At 43.8% G+C, this 20,247-nt stretch overlaps 1 protein-coding gene across 32 annotated transcripts in view; it reads left to right on the top strand.

The window, feature by feature from the left end:
• Positions 1-638: 638 nt before the first annotated feature.
• MAP2 (microtubule associated protein 2) overlaps positions 639-20,247 on the top strand; it is a 223,989-nt gene continuing 204,380 nt past the window's right edge. For 14 of the 32 annotated variants that reach the window (XM_071746827.1, XM_071746831.1, XM_071746834.1 and 11 more), the window contains exon 1: positions 916-1,059. The gene's annotated coding sequence lies outside the window, so the exon portion shown is untranslated. Of the gene's footprint in view, positions 728-873; positions 1,060-20,247 lie in introns of those variants that run through there. The other 18 variants (XM_071746822.1, XM_071746825.1, XM_071746845.1 and 15 more) reach the window with 5 other exon arrangements.

Here is a 20,247-nt window from a genome sequence, read left to right on the forward strand (position 1 = left end):
GAAAGGGTGAGACCAGATGATGCTGGAGCCCCACCAGGGAAGTGGCATTGCGCGATGACTGACTTTGCCCTTGCTGTCTTTACTTTCACCAGAGGAATATGGAAACTGTAATTGACCTCCTGAGGGAGGAGGAAAGTTCAGTTTGAGAAGCTGGCAAGTGACAAAGTAATGGAATACCTTTTATTGCTGGATTCCAGGAAATGTTTGGCGAGCTTTGCCCTAAAGGAGTGCGATTTGTAAGTTAGCAGCAGTGCCGTTTCTGAGGTGCCATAACAGGGTTTTTGTTTTTTGTTTTTGTTTTGTGTTCTTTGTTTTGTTTTGTTTTAGTCTGTCTCACCATTATTCAGTCTCTCTCTCTCTTTTTTTGTTTTTCCAGAAGAAATGGGAGAAATCAGCTTGAGCTCAGATTTTCATCACTGGAAGACACAAGTGAAATCAGGCGGGGAACTTAGGGATGATTTTCTTCGACGGCGGGGACGATCAACCACGGGCAGGGCAGGGGTAGAGCAGAGCAGGGTAGGGCAGGGCAGGGCAGGGCAGGGCAGGGCAGGGCAGGGCAGGGCAGGGCAGGGCAGGGCAGGGCAGGGAGGCACCCGCTGGGTGTAGGCGGCTGGTGGCGGCTGTCACGGAGCAACCTCATCCCCGGTGCCGTGTGAGCACTTGAGGCAGCCCCCGCAGATGTGACGGCGCGGCCTGCGGGGCTCGGGGCCAGCGGCGGCCCGCACAGGTACCAGGGTCCCCGCCGCAATGCAGGGGCCGCTGCGGGCAGGGCGTGGGGCGGGGCGGCAGCCGGGGGCCGTCCGCCGCCGCGGGGGCTCTGGGGGAGCGGCGCCGGGGCGGGGCTGGGCCGGGCCGGGGGAGGAGGGGGGGGCGGGTCCCGGGGGTTCGCGGCGCGCAGGCGGCCGCGTCCCGGCGACAGCCCCGAGAGCGGCGGCGGGGCGGGCTGAGGCGGGCAGGGCGGGTTGGGCTGGGCTGAGGCGGGCAGGGCGGCGAAGCCCTCTCTTAGCCCCTTGGCGCGGCAGAGCGTCCTGGGGTGCCGGCAGCCGCCGCGGCGCTCAGGTAAGGATCAACCCCAGCTCCTCGCTGGCCGCTACCGGCGGCGGCTCGAAGGGTCGGGTCGGGGTGGGTTGGGGTGTCCGCCGGAGGAAAAGGGCAAAAAGGGGCGAGGCGGTGGTTGGCGGCCGGGGCCATGAGGCGTCTGGGCGCGGGCTCTGTCAGGCGGTGGTGAGGGGACCGTGAGGGTACGGGGGGCTCCCAGGTAACGCCCGTGCTACCTTCATTTGGGAGGGGGGGAGGTAGAGTTTTGCCAGCCGCCTCTCTGAGGGTTTTTGGGGCATCTCCAGGCTGTAAAACCCTCTAAGGGATGTAACCTTCTGTCCTCTCCTGCCCCCACCCCTGAGCTCCTCAGAAGGGAACCCTAAGTCTGAACAAAGGGCGTTGTGTGAGACGGGGAATGGGGGGGGGGGGGGGGGAGGGAGGGTTGGAAGCGCTTTCAGTTTGCATTTGGGATGGGGGTGAAAATATTAATATCGTTCCCTGTGTTAAGTGGCTCGGCAGCGGAGAGGACAGTGCTGTGGGCTGGTAACCGCAGTGAGGCGGCGGCGGCGAACAAAGCCTTTTTATGTAAGGCGAAATTATGCGAAATGTGCCTGGCTTGAAGTGCTGCAGGTACAAACCGTGAGCACGCATGCAGCTCAGCCGTGCCGTAATGTTGCGCCCTTTGGGATCTACCGAATAAAGATTGCTTTTTGAGACACTAATTACGACCTGCCATTTGAATAAGATGTGCTTTACGAAACACCCCTGGGAAAGAAGGGGGTGTGCTGCAAGCTAGGAGAGTTGCTTTCTGCATGAAAGATACCGACATCGTTTATTTCACCACGCTAAGCAGGAGCTTTCAGTTTTCCTCCAAATAAAGATACTCTCCTATTCTTGGTGGGTTTTCATCTAGGCTTCTTCCCGATAGGGAGTAAGTAGCAGGTTTTCACAAAGAAGTGGTCATTAACGTAAATTCATGCAGTAGAATGGGATGTAAATGTATGGATTTTGTGCATCTTACTCATTCTTGTTCTCTAGCATCGCTTTTCATAATTTGATATGCCTTTGTGGTTGTGTCAATAAATCTCCATCCTTTCTCAGAAAAAAACAAAAGAACCAAAACCCATTTGCTGTCCAGCATCTGCACTGCTCGCAGTTCAGAAAACCCATCCCTTCTGTTTCCAAAAGAGTTCTTCCTTGTGAGATGGAGCACATAGTCTTTCAGTTCTATTTCTTCCAATTTTCTCCCCAAACCTTTGTTTTCTCACTGTGAAAAGAACCTGTTTCTTTTCACCTCTGCTGGTTTGGATTTGGCAGGATGTCTAGGCTGCAGATCTCCTTAGCCAGTGCATTCAAGAAAAGGCTCAGATGCAAGATGCATTTCTATAGCTTCTCTTGCTTCCCTCATGACTGGATGACAAGATCACAGCATCTCAGCTCTTGCGTGGAAGAGAGAATTTGCTGAAGGAGCATTACCTAGGGAAGTTGCCCCTTCCTTTACTTTACAGATCACTAAGAAGTGACTCGCCAACAGTGAGAGAACGGGCACCTTCCCTGGGCATGCTAAAATCTCTCAGCATAGAGACAGCCTGGTTAAGATTGTGGATGGGTGTGTATGTTTCTGCTGCTAGTGTTCTGAAAGTGTGGTATGTTAAATGGAGCCCAAACTCCCCCCTTCATCACCTAGGTCTAGGAACTACTGATTTTTTCATTCTGTATTTCATTTCACCCATTTGCAAAAACACTGATAATGCACTCAGCAGTGGGGAGGACCTCAGTCTTAATGTGGTACCTTTCTTCTGGAGCTCAGGCATTTACAGGTGAGCTTAAGTAACACATTGACAATAAACCTGATGGCTTAGTGAGACTGCTCCTTGTTGAAATGAAACCCTCAGGTGAGCAGGGCTCTGGGAAGAGGGGTGATTCCAGCAGCGAGGTGCAGTGCTGAATGTCTGTCTGTTCTTAATCTTTTACCCAAGGGACAGGCCTTGGTTAGTGAAAGTTTGCAATTTGTTGTACCCATATTGTGCATTGCCTGTGGGTGTTTGAGAGAAGCCAAAGAGCTGTCTTCCTGAGAATAAAAAGTTGCTGTTCTGTGGAGAATTTAGCACCCTTTGAGGATGGAGGACAGTTCATTGTTCTTATAATGCAGTTTGTTACATAAAGTGGCATTTGCACCCTTGTTTTAGAGCTCTGATGTAATTGTTATGGTATGTTATGTCAGTACCCGCTTAGCTCTGCTCTTTAAATACATTCTGACAAAATAAAGATTAAGTCATCATTTAATGACTCCCGAGCATGAGTGATACGATTGCAGTCGCCCCTAAATCAACTGCTGCAATCTCTAGGTTAAGAATTCCCTTACTTTTCCAGAAGCATACCTTTCCCTTCAGCCTGTGCCATGCTGCTTCCTGTATGAGTTACCATCTTCTAAAGGATATACCTGGATTTGCCAGAGGAGACATTTGCTGTGTGTACTGACACCAGAGCAGGCTCTGGCCTTGTGCTTACTTAATAGTTGCCTGAGCCATGGAAATCACTAGAAATATTTTAACCCAGAAATGGGTGGGGTGGAGGCCTGCTGCAGACTGCTGGACTGTTTCAGCTACCACCCCTGAATGTGGCATGTTGTACACATGTGCTGGAGACAGGTTTGTTTTCTTAAAGGGGTGAGAAGTCAAAAAGAATTTAGGTTGTGAGGACTTTATGGTGATGGCTTTCAGAAAGTTGCCTCTATTACTACAAGCTTGCAAAGTCACAAGGTGCTTACAGAACTTGTGATGCAGCTGTGCCAGCTGTGGGGTGTGAAATCTGATCTGCAATGATGGAACAAATGTCTTATCAGCTTCAGAAAGGGGAAGGAGCTCTAATGTAAGTGCTTCTCTGTAAATGGTGGGTCCGTCCAAAGGCCCAGGTTCCTTACAGATCTTTTGCATTTAGCACAGGCTGTGACTGTGCTGAGAACTGCTCTGAGATACAAGTTCTGGCTCACAGTAAAACAAAGAGGTGCTCCTTGTTGCTGAATTGAAGCATTACCTAGAAAGGGATCAGGCAGTGTAGTGGTTAACATGCACTTGAATGAGTAACAGCCAGAAGTTTGGAAAAGTGTAATATCCTGGGGTCCTAGGGCTAGGTGACTTCCCAAGATCCCTTCTAAACTGAATAGTTCGACAATCTGGATATTTTGTTTGTGTGCTACCTTTGAAGTCCATGTGTGTGATCAGGAAATAAAATTAGGTGTGTGCTGTTATGCAGAATTGTTCCCTAAGACTCAAAGCTGCTTGATTTGGTCCATCTGGATTCATTCAGTTGTTGAAACACAAGCTTAATTGCCCTTAAAAGCGAGCCTTAAGCATGCCTGAAAGTTAAGTGTGTTTTTAATTGAAAAGGGGATGTCTTTGCTGGAAAGGGAAGGAGTGTAAATTCAGGGTATGTGGGTTCAGTGTGGAAAACCCTTGATGATGTTTGGGGGTGCAGAGTTCCTCCAGAGAAGGTGTGGAAATGAACAGTGTGCCATGAGATCAGACACTGCTTATCCCTGCCCAAACACAGGTGCAGGCTAAGGGAGAGTATGGGTGGGTCTTGTGTTTAAGGTTGGTGCTTTTCTCCATTCTTTTGCTTTATGTTGAAATGTGCTGATGAGCAGCAGCTCTGTAGTGCATCTCTCTTGGTAAGAAAAAAAGAGCCAGAGAGAGATTTCCATAGGGTGGAGCTGTTTTAGAGGGTTAGTACTGGAAACAGAGGTGGTTACTTAAGCTGTCTGCCTCAGTAGAGGAGAAAGCTTTTATTGCATTGGGTAGGTTTAATCACAGGTTATGCTACAAAACAATCTGGGGGACAGGGGTCGTGGGGAGGTGGTGGTGTTTTAGAGGAGATTCAATGGGACATTTGTAATTCTAGGTATTGGAGGAAAGGACTGATGCATCCATGGGGTTATTTTGGATTGCTGTGACCACATGAGTTGACTGTGCTAGCTGTTAAGAAGATTTAAGGTCTTGATTGACCCATTTTACTTTAACATTAATTGTTTGCTGCTGCACTAAGGAGAAAAGATGAGCTAATGCTGTTGTCCCTTATGGTTTTACACTCACTGCTGGTTTTTTCCTATAGCAGGCTTGCAGCTGAAACCTATCTTTGTTCTGTTGTCTTGACTGGGGAGGTGGGGGACGCCCCTCTCAGGCGTTCAAAATAAAAATGAGAGGAGTTTCAGAGCGTTAGTGTTTGTACTCAGTATCTTGCATCTCTGTTAGGTTGCCAGTTTGAAAGGAGTTACGGTGAAAAGAGGAAGCTTGGGCATCTTCAGTAATATAAAGCTTTATCAAATCTTTGTTTTCTGTCATCTGGGAGACAGGTTAGTGCTGGTGGATAGGCTTGAGCAGTGTTACAATATGATGTTTCTCTTGTAGCCTTTTTAAAATGTGTTGGTTTTCTATTTTGCTGTAATGTAATAAGTATTTATTTTGGCAGATGGTGTCAATATTTGAGATAAAATATATGTAGCTCTGTATGTTCATTATAGGGAAAGGGAGGTGATAGCCCTATTATAAGCAATTGTGGTAAGTGGCAAAAAATTATTGTGTCTGTGTTGAATTAATTGAATCTGCACATTACTTGCACCATCAGGAAGAAGACAATGTTCCTTTCAGCTTTGTTTTTTCATTATTGAAAATCTGGGGACGTTTCAGGAAAATAATCAATTTGTACCTGTGAATTTTTAAGCTATGGATTTGTGGGTAGAATTCAACTCCTCTCAGCAAATTCTCCTTCATTTACAATTGGCAGTCATGAGTGTGGGGATCTGAGACATATTCCTTGTCTTGTGTTGGTCAAGCCCCTGGCAAGAAGTCAAAAGAGTTTTCTGTCAGCTGTAATGCAGTTAGATTGTAACAGCTTCCAGTGAAGTCAAGTCTATCAAAACTTACTTTTTTGTTTGTGAAACTTGTAATTTTGTCCCCCAAGGGAGATTTACACTAAATTCCAATAACTGTTTCCAAAATTAGCTGATTTTTTTTCCTCAGGATAAACAACATAAATAAAAACAAACCCAAAACCAGCAGTCCAATCATGTCAGCTAACTTGGCAGCATTAATTATAAGACCTATTGATTCAATTAAACCTATGTTTCCTCTTTATTTTCTGGAGGCAATGATAGAGGCCATTTTTGGTTTAAAACTAGGAGCTCTCAGTTCTGATTTGAGGTACATATATTATCTGTTAGAACTGCTTTACTGTACAAAACTGGCCACTTTTCCTGAGGTTCTGATCTTGGATGAACAAGGTTAGAAAATGTCTCAAAATGAGAACATAGGGTGGGAATATGATAAAGCTTCGGAGCAGAGTTAGGGTTATACTTTAAAAAATGCCAGCCTTGGGCCAAATTTGATCCAGAGATGAACAGCAAAAAATGCTGTGGACCTTCAGGAGTGACCTGGGTGCTTTACTGCTGGGCCAGAGGAAGGCCTCTTCTCTGTGTTTGCTGGGAAATGGGCTGAAAGCACGTGTTCAAAATCTCTTAACTTTGGGGGAGGGTTCAGGTCTGGAATTCTGGTTAGCTGGAAAGCTGGTGAGCTTGTTTGAGCCAACCAGCTCCTTCTGTGCCAAGTCTGTGCTGTTTTCTGTAGCAGCCAGGTCTGAGCAGAAAGACCTGATCCCCTGGTGGGGAATGTGCCTGGACTCTGGACCCGTAGCTGGATGGATGCTGGGGTGCAATGACTCCCAGTACCAACATTCAGCACTTGCTAAGGTTAATGTGGTTCCAGTGTCCCCTGGCTGATTGTGGGACAGAGACCCCAAGGCCTTTTGAAGCCCTTGTCCTCTTCTTGCAGCTGCTTCTACTTGTTCCAGTAAGGTAGGTCTGGGCACCCCATCCTGTTCTGGGTATGTGGTATCCCTCAGAGAGCAGGGTTCGAGCTCCTATGGCTATGGTTTGATGCACAGCATCTGTACCTTCGTGTGTGGGGTGCCTCTGGCTGAGAAACCCTGGTCTGACATGCATTTGGGGTGTCTCAGGCTTCTGTTGGGTGGCTGTGTTGCCACTGCTTGCAGCAGGGCTGTTTTCCTGCAGTTGGGCATTTGCCTGCTTGAGTCCTGCTTCCTGACCTGCGGAATTACCCTCTCCTCCTTCAGTGTGCCCCAGCACTGAAAATCTGTGGTGCAGGGAGATTACTGAATAAAGGGTCTCATCTCTTCCAGATTTGTGTCAAAATTGTTCTTGGTTTGCATCAATGCAATCAGGGCAGAGTTTGGCCCCAAGTGTGCTCTTCACAGTCTGTCAGCACGCCCAGAACACACCTGAGAACTGGTGTCTGCTCTGCAGACCTGGCATTTGGGGTTGGTGCCTATGTGTGTCTGGAAGGAAAGTGGCAAATGAGGTTTTTGTCCCCATTGTTTCTGCTGTGATTGATATCCCATAAAGAAAACTGCCCCCAGGAAAATTATGAAGAAACCTAATAATCAGGAGGAAGGAAACTTGTTGTTTAGGGAGATAAAATGTATGTATATCCAAGTGTAGTAAAAGGAGCGTTGGCAAACACGTGAGAGTCATTAAAAAACCCCACAAAACAACAAAAACAGTAAAACCCGAAGTCTCTCTGGTGGTGGGGAACAGTTAATGCCATGATTCATTCCAAAGAGCAAGGGACAGAATGTGGTAAATAAGAGCTTTCATTCCATGTTGTTCTGCAGAGTTAAGCTTTTCGGGAAATAGAGCGCTGGTTGTGCTTCTGAATAAGACTTAGCAGAATACTGGGTGAAAACATTTCATATTACCCACTGCTGGTTGTTACATCATGTAATAAATTTATGTCTAAGGCTGTGAATGAAAGGCATTTTGTAATATGACAAAATGAATACATGTAATTTTATATTCCACGTTGTTTGCCAAAATTAGCAGCAGTGATTTATAGATAACTCAGTTCTTTAGATTAGATAATTTTAAATGGCATGCTTGCTAGTGTTGCTTAAAACACTATTTTGTTGCTTAAAACTGTATTTTGACTACAAAATTAAAAATACTCTTAAATGTGCCTTTCAGTGTAAACAATCACGAACTTTCTTGCAGGATGCATTTGAAAAAGAAAAGGTCTAGTCAAATTGCATTCATTTAGAATGGCCTCTAGTGGAAAACTGTTTCTATAGGCAAAGAAACTGAATTCAGTCAGGTTTTTTTTTTTTGCCTTCCCTGCTTTTCGTCCACTGCACGATTGCAGCATCACTGTTAGCAATAAGTGGAATTAATAAGGTATTGCAAAGCTTTAATTGGTAATTACAGGCACTTGGAATTTAAAAACATTTTCTCATTTTACCATATTTATAATATTGATTCTTCAGATGCCTGAAGGGCTGTGTGTTTAGATGGTAAAGTTGGCATCAGGATACCAGCACTGATGACCTGCTTTATTACCTGTAATTACCAACAGGCACAAAATCAATCAAGCCTCTCCCATCAGCCATCTCTGATTCCATTTAGAGCCCGACTTCTGGGTGTGTGCTAACTGCTGCAGGTGTTGCCAGTGCTGCTTGATGTGCACAAAGCAGCTGTAAGTCCTTTACTGAAAGTAAATATTTGTTTTCTTAAAGATGCTAACAATGGCTGGGTTCAACTGGTAGATGGTGTGTACCTTCCTGAGCCAGCAGATAAAAATGGTTGCTTTAAGGCTGATGCTATTATTTTTTGTGTGTGTGTTGGGTTATGAATTTTGTTTTCTGCCAGTGATGGGAACAGAGAAGTATGGTGAAGGTGAAAACTGTACTTAGAGCCATTAAACTGTTTACATTTTGAATTAAATGTTTTAGATTTTTTTTTTAATATTTTTTTTTTATAAACTATTAGAAGTAGGAGGAGGCAACAAATGCTTGGAAAAAATACTGGGCAAAACACAGCCACAAAGCTGTGTTTACTCCTAGGATTAGAAAGAAATATTTCCTTGAGGATGTGATATTGCAGAGGTGGTATGATGGGTTGTTCCTCTGAAATCCCCATGACTGTGGTCAGTACCAGGTGATTTGTTTTGTCCTTACTGCCCTGCCATGCTCAGGTGAATTTAGTTCTGATGGTTCAGTCTTCACTTGCCAGATGTAAGTTATTTTTTTTCTTAGTTGCTTTATATATGGATAGAAGTAATAACTCCACTCTTCAGAAAAATTTTTTCTTCTGCATTTTAAGTTACTGCAAGATCAGGTGCAGTGACATTGCTTATTCCAGTGTGCAGTGGAGTAAATGAGCCTGGGATAGGGATAGGGAATGTGTGGTTTTGTTTCCTCTGGCAATGTTATGGTGGTTTTCTCTTGCTTGCCAAAGGGAGTGGGAAGGTAAGTGAATTTTTCTCCAGTGGGGGTGTGATCTCTGCATGCGTTAAAAAGGCAAGTAGAAAGGCATGTGTTAGAGGCATGGGTTATGCTTTAATTTGAAAAACTAGCTGTGAGGACTTGCTTTAGCTGTAGCTGCCAGGCTTGATAGATACAGGGTTGATAGCCAGAGTTGATACAGGGGTCGGAATAGAATTTGCCTGTCCCAGTTTTCCAGAGAGACCGTTCAACAGCAGCTCTGAAGAAGAGCTGTCTTCCTATGTTCACCTCTTTTCCCAACCCAAACATGATATAAACATTCCTTTGTTTTGGATTCTGTTCTCCTCATGCCTTTGCAGGTGGCAAGTCGGGTGTATTTGTTTGCTCTACTGCCCTTACCTGCAGGCAAGGCATGATTTAGATTGAACTGTAATCCTCCTAGATTAGTAAACAAGCCCTGCCTCATGCCTGTGACATTAAGTAGATGATTAGCTCTTTGAACAAGGTTTTGAGGCTTGTGAAAATAATGCCTAGGATAAACTTGCTTTTTAAAATATATTAAAATATGCAGATAGTCAAATGAAATGTGCTTCAATAATAAAGGTGCTGTGTCTCTAGTCACTTGTTAATATTTCCCTTTCCATGCTGGATTTACTTTGCAACTCCACTTGATAATTCTTTACAGATGGCAATGGGACTGGGCAATTTCTTCTTCCACAGTAACTCTGGCTGCATTTAAGTGTCTCTCTCTCATTTATTGCTTTTCAGTTTTGTCACTTATTTTGCATTGAATCACAGCTCTGGGCAGAGCTCCACATAAATGAGAATCCCCCTGTAGAGGTGATACCATGGAAAAAGAATTGCTGGTATTCTCCTACAAGACCTCATTTTGAAATGAGGAGTTGCTCCTCTTCTGAGGAGCTTATGGGAGTCTTGGATCATGGGCAAGACAATTATGGGGTGGACATTGTGTGCCAGCTGGTGGGGTTTTGGTTTCCTGGTGGGATTATGTTCATGTTCATCATGGGTGCACCGTTGGCTCTGGTTTGAGCTTATCCCAGTTGCTTAGGTCCTGATCCTCACAGGACAAATGGAACAGCTCTTACTGACTTGGAAATGATTCCTGTAGGGATTTTATGAGCAAATTTGCAAAATTGTCCTCTCTGTGTCCAACAGTGATTCGGTCAGGGTCTGACACCCCGACAGGCATCTCCAGGCTGCACCAAGAGCTGCCAGGTGCTGGAAGTGCCCACCAGTCTATGTCTTTGTTGGTTCCTTTTTTTATGCCTGAGACTGGCAAAGCAGGATCCTGATGGCTGGGGCCATGCAGAGAGTTTTGTCTGCTGAGCAGCAGCAGTTGCTGTTTCTTGTCCTGCTAATATCTGAGGACAAGAGTGTCAACCCTCACTGTCCAGAGCTCCACAGCACAGTCCCAGTCCCTTCCCATCCCCTGGAAGGAATCATGAAGTCTTACCTCTTTGTTACAGCAAAAATAAGTTTTTCCCCACCCTGTCTGAGAAATGTTTATACAGTTTTGCTGTGCATGTCCACCAACCCCAGTACTTGTATATACCCAGTCTGAAACCATTCCTGAGGTCAGGCTGCTGCAAGTGCCCAGCTAAATGTTTACAGGGGTTAGCCTGAATGTGAGATGGTTTCTGCAAATCTATAGTTCCATAGTGGGGCCCCTCTAGTTTGGGAGTTTGGGATGGGGTCTCTTGGCAGCCAAGGCTTATCTCAAATGGTGCTGTGGTGGTGCTGTTTGTCCCCATGGTCCCTGGTCCTTGCCTGACCCTGTGGGAAGTAAAACTGACTGACTTTCCACCAGTCCAGCTCTCCGAGATGCTCCAGAACACTGGTGAAGGGGTAGGAATGAGTATCTGAGAGCCCTTACCTGTCTGAAAGACAGGGATTTTTAGGAAGCTAATGATCCATTTTGAAAACAAAGATCAGAGGACCTAACCTCCCTCAATAGATTGTGTTGCTCCTAAAAGATATCAGATGACACCAGTTTTGAAGATTGCCTTTTAAAATAACTTCTGCCTTTTATATAAATTGTCCTGTTCTACCAAACTGCTCTCTTAGCTTTTAATTCCTTTTCTTTTTTTCTTTTTTGAGTGGAGAACACAAGACAGAGGGTTACAGTGGCAATGTTGCACTTGGCTCCCTTCCTTTTACCAGTCAGAAATACACTTGGCACAGCTCTTTGCTGGTACTCACAGGGAGATATGTATGGCAATAAACAGCCCTTCTATGCTTTCTGCTGCAGGCTCTGAAGGTCTCTGCTGCAGCTGACTTGCTTGCAATAAAGCCCTTGCCCATGTCTTTAATGAAGGGCTGTCCTGGGGTAGAAATTGCTTGTCTTGGAATTAGAGGAGGAGGGAAGGGATGTGTGTTTTGAGGAAAAGCTAAGCCAGGAAACACCTGGCAACCAGATGGCCCCTAGCGTGCTGCATCATACCCACACCTTCATTAAGGATTACTGTGGCTGTCTCTGGGTAATGGATTTAGAGGTTTGGGGTCACAAAGAATTAGAAAATTGTAGCCGGTTGCAATTAAAGTCAGTTATTTTTAGAGGACAAAGAAGTGAGCTGAAATGAGAGCTGAATTAGAGCTACTTGAGATGTTAGGGCTCCAGTACTACAGGTGGTATTTTCTAGGCAGCTGACAAAAGAGCTCATGTGCTTCAGTCAGAGGCACAAAGCAGCTCAGGGTGGTGGCAGTGGGCTGGAGACAACAGAGCTGAGAGCCATGGCAGTAACCTGGAACTGGTATTACTTTTCTTCCTGAGGGCAGGTGGCATTATGGACTTCTCTCTGAATATCTACATGGGCAACAGAAAAGCACTGCTCAGACCCTGAGTAGGACAGGGCCGTGTGGTGTGCACTGGGATTTAGATAAGCCAGACCTGGTATTTTATACTGATGTTTTACATGTGTTTAATTTAGTTTTGTATTTACTCTTCAGCGTGCCTGCAATCCAGAAAGAAAGGGCAAACTCAAAGGTGTTTACATTTTCAAGTGTGTGGTGTGAATATCAGTAGGAAAAGAGGGATTTGGGAGGAGCTGTGCTGGCAGACAGATCCTCTGCAGCTGGCAGCAGCAGCTGGTGGCCTGTGCTGGGTCAGGAATTCAGATTGCACAGAAGTGAGCATGAGGAAACTCACTCCTCCATCCCCTGTGCTCACCTGCCTGCTCTGGCAGGTACAGGAGGCAGGGCAGTGCTGAGATGCAGGGGTGGGTTTTGGCTGCCTCACTGCTGTACTGAAGATGGGGGATTCCCCTTCTTGTTTCTGGGAATCAGCAGGTCTTTTATCCCTGTCCTGGTTTGGGCCAGGATAAAGGTGATTTTCTTTATCAGGGAGGAGAGAGAGATTAATAGATAGTGTCTGTTACTCAGTTTAATTGCCAGGCCAGGGTTAAACCGTGACAATCCCAGCTCTTGCCTGAGCCAGGTCTGGTTGATACCACCTTGCACTGCCCTGCTCTGAAAGGCCTCCAGGTACCTTGAGGGAATAACACCTGGATAAGAAACTCTGCCAGTCCAGGGGCTGTGTAAACTCTGCCTTCCTTACAAACACTGAGGAGCATCTGCAGGAAGTCTGAGCAGGTTGTTCATTGCTTCCATTCCTGTGATGTTGATAGCATTGTAGCATTGTTGGTTCTTAGCCTGTATATTCTTTGAGCAGCTTCTTTGCAGACAGCATATCTCATGTTGCTTTCATATTAAAATGTTGATAAGCACAATTTGAAAACATTTATCATGGAGATATCTACTTAATTACTTGTTAGTGTTGATATCAAAGCCTATTATGAATTCCATGTGGTGAGATTTGAGGAATTTACCTCAGAAAAACTTGTTTTAAATATCACTTCATTTTTTTCAGGCTTTTACCTGTGGGGTTGGTTCTGCAGCAGAGATTGTTGTTAGAGATGAACTAACTTGCATTGTGCAATGTGTTTGTGCTATATTAAAGACAAGACAATGAGACCCTACCATATGATATGGGGCAGCCACATGAATATGGATCAACTTTGTCTTGAAAGGGTGGATCAAGTTGCTCAGCAAGTCTTTTAATTTCCTAACCTCTCTGAATATGAAAGTCTATGTGGTATTTTTTATTTTACCCTTGGGAGAGGAAAAATAAATCTTCTCAATTCTTGAAAGCTACTGCCCCAGGGTAGGCAGTCCTTATATTAACAGTTTGTTACCCAGAGAGTCTGAAATATCCTTTTGTTGTGTGTTGGTGGTGTCTTCAACCAGCTCAAAACCCCACAACAGCAACTTGGAGAAAAAAAGCAGGGGCAGTGTGCCTGAAGGATTTATTCTGCTGCTGTTGATTTTCCCCCTGAGAGGAGCCCAGCTTTCTTGAGTCTGAAATTAAAATGTAAATCCTAAAATGGGCATAGTAAGAGTACTTCCTTTAGACAATGTCTGGTGCAGATGGCTCTAGTTTTTGGGAGTCTGCAGGTTTTTTTCAGTGAGGAAGTATTTGAGCAGTGAATGAGGGAGAGGGTGATTAGCAAAGGAAAGTTGTGACAAAGAACAGGCACAAGTTCTTTTTCCCTACCAGTGCTGCTGCTATGGTGTGTGGCTTGTCCTTCTAAATGTGTAGATTTACTGCTCCAGTACCACACTGGTATTTAAACGAGCAGAAGGTGCTGGTGTGGGCCCTGTTGTTTTGTTGTGTTTTGGTTTTTTTTTTTTTGTATGGCATTTTTTCAGTCATAGTGCAGATCTCCTGGGGTGCCTCATCATAAGGGGTGCTGCCACCATCCTGCAGAAGTGCTGGAGACCTCTTTGGGTCAGGCTGCAAGGAGGCTTTCCCTTGCTGGGAGTTGTTATATTGGCTCTGTTGGTCTTTGGGTTAGTCCTTGAAAGAAGCATATTTTGGAGAAACACGGAAAATAGAAAACCAGGCAGAATAACCTCATTTTTATTGAGGAGTCTGAGTTAGTTGTAACATCATGGGGAACTAGCTGAAGGCCTGAGCATGTACTGAGTGTTTAGGGGAACAGGAGCTCAGTTTGGGTTGGAATGGGGCTGGAGGAGCAGGCTGGGACTTGTTCCCAGGCAAAACATGAGTGACTGTGGTGTTTGTTGTTCTTCTGTGCTAAGGTTTTGGCACCTGCTTCCACACTAAATCAGCTGTTAAGAATGTTGTATATCTATGTAAAGGTGCTTAGAGCTGCATGTGCATATCTGGCAACTTTGGCATATTTATGTGGTGGGTGTTTAGCTTCTTTTTCATTTTACTTTTTTTTTTTCCACCCCCCAGGAAGACCTGTGGTATAATTATATGGGGGATGTCAATGACAGAATAGTTTCAAGACTCCAGACTTATACCCACTTAATGATAGTAATTATTGTTTATAATACTACTTTGCCTAGGGAATGTGGTGAAGTACTTTGCCATATTGAGGTAATTTTGATATAGAGATTCCTGATCTAAAGGGATCTTAAATAGTCTTGAGTTTTATTACTAAGACCAGTGTACACTTTCAAACCAAGGATGACCCCTTTGAGCCTCAGTTTTTAACAGTATTATGAACTGGTGTTGCATTTGATTTAATCATGGTCCTGCACATAGAGCCATCAAAACTAGACATCAGAGATGTTAGTAATTTTAGAACAGTGTATAAAATAATTTGTTGTGGGTTTTTTTTCCAAATTGTTCAGTTTAACACATTTTAAACCCCAAACTAGTGAGGCAGAAAACAGAGCAGATGTTTGTTTCCTATTTTCCATACTAAGCTGCAGTACAACTTTGCTTTTACCATTTAGATTTTTATAGCAACAACTGGAGAAACCATACTGTTTGTTTGATAGGAAAGTACATCGTCAAATGACATTTTTAGAATGTCATTTGAGATACAGAAAAATGCCTGTCTGGGCCAATGTTGTCACTTATTCTAAGCAAATAGCTTTGATACTTTCTGCAGTCTCCTGGAGTCATATAATAGTCTACTTTAATCCTCTATTTGTGAATCTTGAGCCCTGACTTGGGGTTTTTTGTTGTGTTTTTTGTTTGAGTTTTGTTCTTTGGTTTGGTGTTTTTTTCTTTTATTTTGTTTTGTCTTTTTATTTTGTTTTTTTTCATTTGGGGAAGAGACTGGAATAACGATGACTTTCAACAAGAGCCTAATGCAGAATCTGGCGGAAAGTTTGTAGAGAATTTCTGAATTTCAATGAATGTTTTAAATTAACTCTTGCTCTTTACTAGAGAATTTTCCCTGTTTCCTAATACTGTCTGTTAGTTACCAAAAAGTCTTCAGGAAAAATGTTTTCTTTTTCAGAGTGCTGAGGATATCACATTTTCTTGCAGAACTGAGTTGCACACATGTGAAGTTCCCCAGGGCTGTCCCGTACTGATCAGCATAGGTGTCTTTTATTAAATTTCAGTGAACTTTCCATTGTGCATCCATACCCTTAAAAAATATGCATGTATGTGTGCTCACGGGAGCTCCACTGAGCTGAATGGAACTTCTTGTACAATTACCACTGGAGTCTGAATACTTGAGCCATGTTAAATACAAATAGTGTCAACAATAGCACCATTACTGTCAATAAATGAGAGTTGTCACCTGGAGGGTTTCCAAGTGAAACATGTTTTACCTGCAATCAGGACTACTTTGTTCAGCTTCGTCCTGGTGCACATGAATGGCTGTAAGTCCTTCTGTGTTCACCTGCTAGAGCAGTAACTCCTTCCCATGTGGAAGGACTGCAGATAAGCAGCTTTTCCTTTGAGAGAAGTAAGAAAAATGTAGTGCTGTACCAACAGAAATAAGTTGGTGTAAAGAACATATTTGGATATTATGTCAAACATGGTGTGCAGTTATGTGGATGTAATCTCTGCCTGTTCAGTAGAAAACTCTTTAAAAAGAGATGAAGAATGACAGAATAAACTGAGTGTGCATGTTGAAATATGAATGCCCATCTTTTAACCATCAACTGACAAGAAAAGAGCTATTAAATCACCTTAGTAATTTTCTTTTTTGCCATGCTGACACCTGGATGACTTCTGCAGTGATAAGTATGCCCCTTCTTATTCTTGCCTCATTGGCTTGGTAGCATTTTTGGTTGTACAGGTTGTAGCTGTGAGGACCTTAAAGAAAAGAAATAAGGTTTTTTTTGTTGCTTTGTGAGGAAAAAGGTTCTGGGATCTGTTTCCTGTTGCAATGGGAGAAGTTTTAAGGGAACTGTAAGCTGGTTGTTGAGAGGCTGATGGCAGCTTTAGCTGTATCAGATTCTTGACTGACAGCTTTATTGTCCTTAAGGAAGGCATCAGTCATGGAAGACTTCACAAGGGGCCCTGGATGGCAGATAAGCCCTGGAATTTTGGTGTGAATTCAATAGGAGAGGAGATCATCTAGATCCTGTTTGATTCAATGAAAAATACATGTATTATTCATTAACACCTTCCATTGAACATTTCAGAAGGGAGGTAGTGTTGTGGGAGAACCCATAATCATCACTACAGTCATCACATTCTTCACGTAGGATCCTCAGAAGAAATAAAGGATGCTTTGTTTTCAGTTGATAAAGGTAGTACAGCCCATTTTGTAACAGCCATATAGCTTTCATTTACTCCTTGCAAAGCCTGTGGGAAGGACAGTAGTGACTTGGATGAGATCATTAGTGATTTGCAGATGCTTTTTTGTTTGTTTTTTTTTTAATTACTCCTGTTGAAATCAGTAAACTTGTCATAATTTCCTAGACTGGCCTAGAAGTAAGCAATCTTTAGACCTTGCTAAAGATTTTGGCTTAATTGCTGGTGTATGGGATTTACAAAGGGGTTCTTTGGGACTAAGGGCAGTGTGTAACAGGTGGTTGTACAACATCATTTGCTTCAAAGGGAGAAAATGCAGATCATTCAGTGTCACTTGCAACTACTGCATGTAGCTTGTGTTAGTGACATTTGGGGAGGAGGGAGGTTTCTGACCTGTTTAGGCCGTGAACACAAGCAGGCAAATTAATGTAAAAAACTTTAAGTATTTACATGTAGAAAGATGATCATTCATGTTCCTTTTCTGTACTGTGCTGAAGTAACAGGGAGAGAGAGATTGGCTTGTGCTGGGTCAGTACCCAAACAAATGACATTGTTTCAAAGGTAACTGACACTTCTCTTTATTCTTTTTTTATATGATATCCTATGGACTGGATAGTACAACAGTTTAGGCCATACTGTGATCTCTGGAAATCTTGTTATGAATATGATAGTTATTTCCAGTAAAATGGCTGGAAGATTTATAAACCATGATCTGTCTGTCACTGGAAGGTCACCTGCCTAAATGCCAACGAACGGGATTTAGTGTTTTGGTGTAAGTGAACTCTGTGCCTGAATTACTTGTTGTCCCTTAGCTAATTTTTACTCATTGTGTTTGAGTTTAATTTTGACTTTCTCCAGTCAGGGCCCAAATCTAGTTCTGAGTGGTTTTTTTCTGCTTGTAATCGAGACCCTAGTCCTCTAGCAAAAACCAGGGATCTGTGACATCAGTGCATGCATGTGAGGTCTCAGCCTCTTCATTAGGGATAAAGAGGAATCTGTGCTTGTAGGCTGTGTTGCAGGATTGGCACCTAAAGTGTCATTGTGTGCTTAACCTTTGCTGCCCTTCCAACAGTATACACTCTGCTTTAGAACTTGCAAGCCTTTGGGGTAAAATTCATCCTTTGCTGAGAAGAGCCTATGTTAGGAGAGAATCTGTGGGTATAAATGGGAGAATAGTCGGTGCATTAACAAAGAGGTGGGTCTCAGTTTGCCCTTGCAGATTTAGCTGGCATTATGGTGCATTTAGCTAAGGGATGCTCCTAAGAATGCCTTTCTTCTCTGGATCCATTAGCACCATCCATGGTTATGCCAATGGATCCAGAGAGGAAAGGCATTTGTGAACTGAGCATTTTGTCTGCATCCCACTCCCCAGGTCCTGGGCTCCTGTGTTCCTTCTAAGGTAGGCATTTGTGTTTGGCTGCTTGGTGGAGCTAAGGGTTTGCCAGTGAGTGCTGCTGGAATTTGCAGCCACCTTCTCTGCCCAGCCTCCCTAGCTCGTGTGGGCAGGCAGGAGGGTTCCTTCTTCTGGGGTAAACTTACAGTTCCTCTTTTATGCTAGTATCTCTGGGTGGTTTTGTTATTTCCTTCATGGCTTTGAACTCAGTAATACTCTTGCCATAAGCTCTTAGAGTCCTACAACTCTTTCCAGCTGCACTGCTGATAGCACCACACACTGCCCAGGAACCATATAGACCTCCTGATCCATCAACATTCATCAGTTTGTATCAAACCTTAATCCCACAAGCCAGCTCCAATCAGCAGCTGAATTTGGGCCAGACATACTGGGGGAATCAACAAGCGTCTCTTTGAATGCAGGGCACACAGAGGAGGAAAGAGCAGGTCTTAAATCAGTGTATAGTTGAATTGTTTTTATTTTCGCAGAGGCCCTGAGGCGATGTAATGCAGGCTTTTCAGTGCTGACATCACAAAATCCTGGGGCACACTGCCAAGTCCATGTGGGTGGAAAAGAAAGAAGGTGTTCTTGATTCTTATGAACACTTGTGCTTCTGTTCTCAAGAAAGAGAAAAAAGGAACAAACTTTCCCGATGATTCCCTTAAGAATGTGAATGCCACACGAGCGTTTTGGCTAATGGCAGAAATGGCATTTCCTGTGCTGTTTTCACTGCCCAGTTTTCCCCTCCTGGTTACGTAAGTGGTGTTTTGATCAACCAGAGCATATGCACAGAAAACCAGTTGGGGAACTCAACCAGTCATTTATCACCTCCTCACAGTTTCCAGCAAAATTACTCATGCTCCCAGTTCCTCTGAAAAGAGTTCTCAGGTGTTCTACATCAAAAGATTGAACTCACATCCTTTTGCCTGTCAACAATACTTTTTGTCTTATACTGGATGATGTTTAGGTTGCAAAACCTAACAATTAGTGTGAACATCCATCATTTTCTTTAGGGAAGAATCTTAGAAGGTTTTATCAATTATGCTACTTTCTGATAGAGGGAGAATTGCTGGGCTAGATTCACCCCTGATGAAACTTCATTTCTGTTACTGTTTGGAGAAAAATTAATGTTCTTATATTTACACCTTCTGTGGTGTGCAGCATGGGAGGGATGCTTGCCACCAACTTACACAAATAAATTACTTTACAACAGTTTTTTTACCTGTCCAATATATTATTTTATTTATGTAATCGAATCTAAAGAAGCAGCTTTTCATTAAGATGTGCTATGTCTCAAATATGAATTATGACAGTTGTGTAACTACTGCCCAGCTCATTGTGAATTTCTTTAGAAGAGAATAGGCAGTCAATTTTGAGCATTTGGCAGTGCAAGTTTAGGTCAGGAAATGGAGGCACTTTAGAGGCTGTCCAGTTTGATTCATTGGTAGAAAAAATGTTTTAGGGCTGCCTGTACTCAGTGCTCTTTGGGTTGTGCTCCTTTTCTGCATCATTAGGAACTTGTGCTCTTGCTACTCTGATGCTAGATGACCCTTCAAAGATGCTGTGTGGTTTTTATTAATCTTGGTATCAGGTGCATTTCATGTAAAACAGAGCTTTGGTGCTGCAGAGTGCTGAGATGCTGCAGAGGTGGGGCAGCATTACTTGAAATAATGATCAGCTTGATTTCTGACAGGCAAAGGGAGGGGATGTGGACACAACTCTAAAAATCTATCTCCAAGTGGAGCAGAGACAGTGTTTAGAGCAGCTCAGAATGGTTTGGAGGTGTGACTCTGGAAGGCTCAGCTGATACTGCACCTCTGTTTGTGGGAGCAGGGATTTAAACTGTGTGGTGGCTTTAGCAAGGTGGAATGTGAAGGGGAGAACACTTCTGGATTTACCTTTTTTAACATGATTGCAGGTGGAGACTGTTAGCTGTGGAGCTGCTGATCCATCAGGGAAAACATCTTGTTCTGCTGATCAT

This window comes from Heliangelus exortis, chromosome 6, assembly GCF_036169615.1.
Source record: "Heliangelus exortis chromosome 6, bHelExo1.hap1, whole genome shotgun sequence".
In the NCBI taxonomy this organism is placed as follows: Eukaryota; Metazoa; Chordata; class Aves; order Apodiformes; family Trochilidae; genus Heliangelus; species Heliangelus exortis.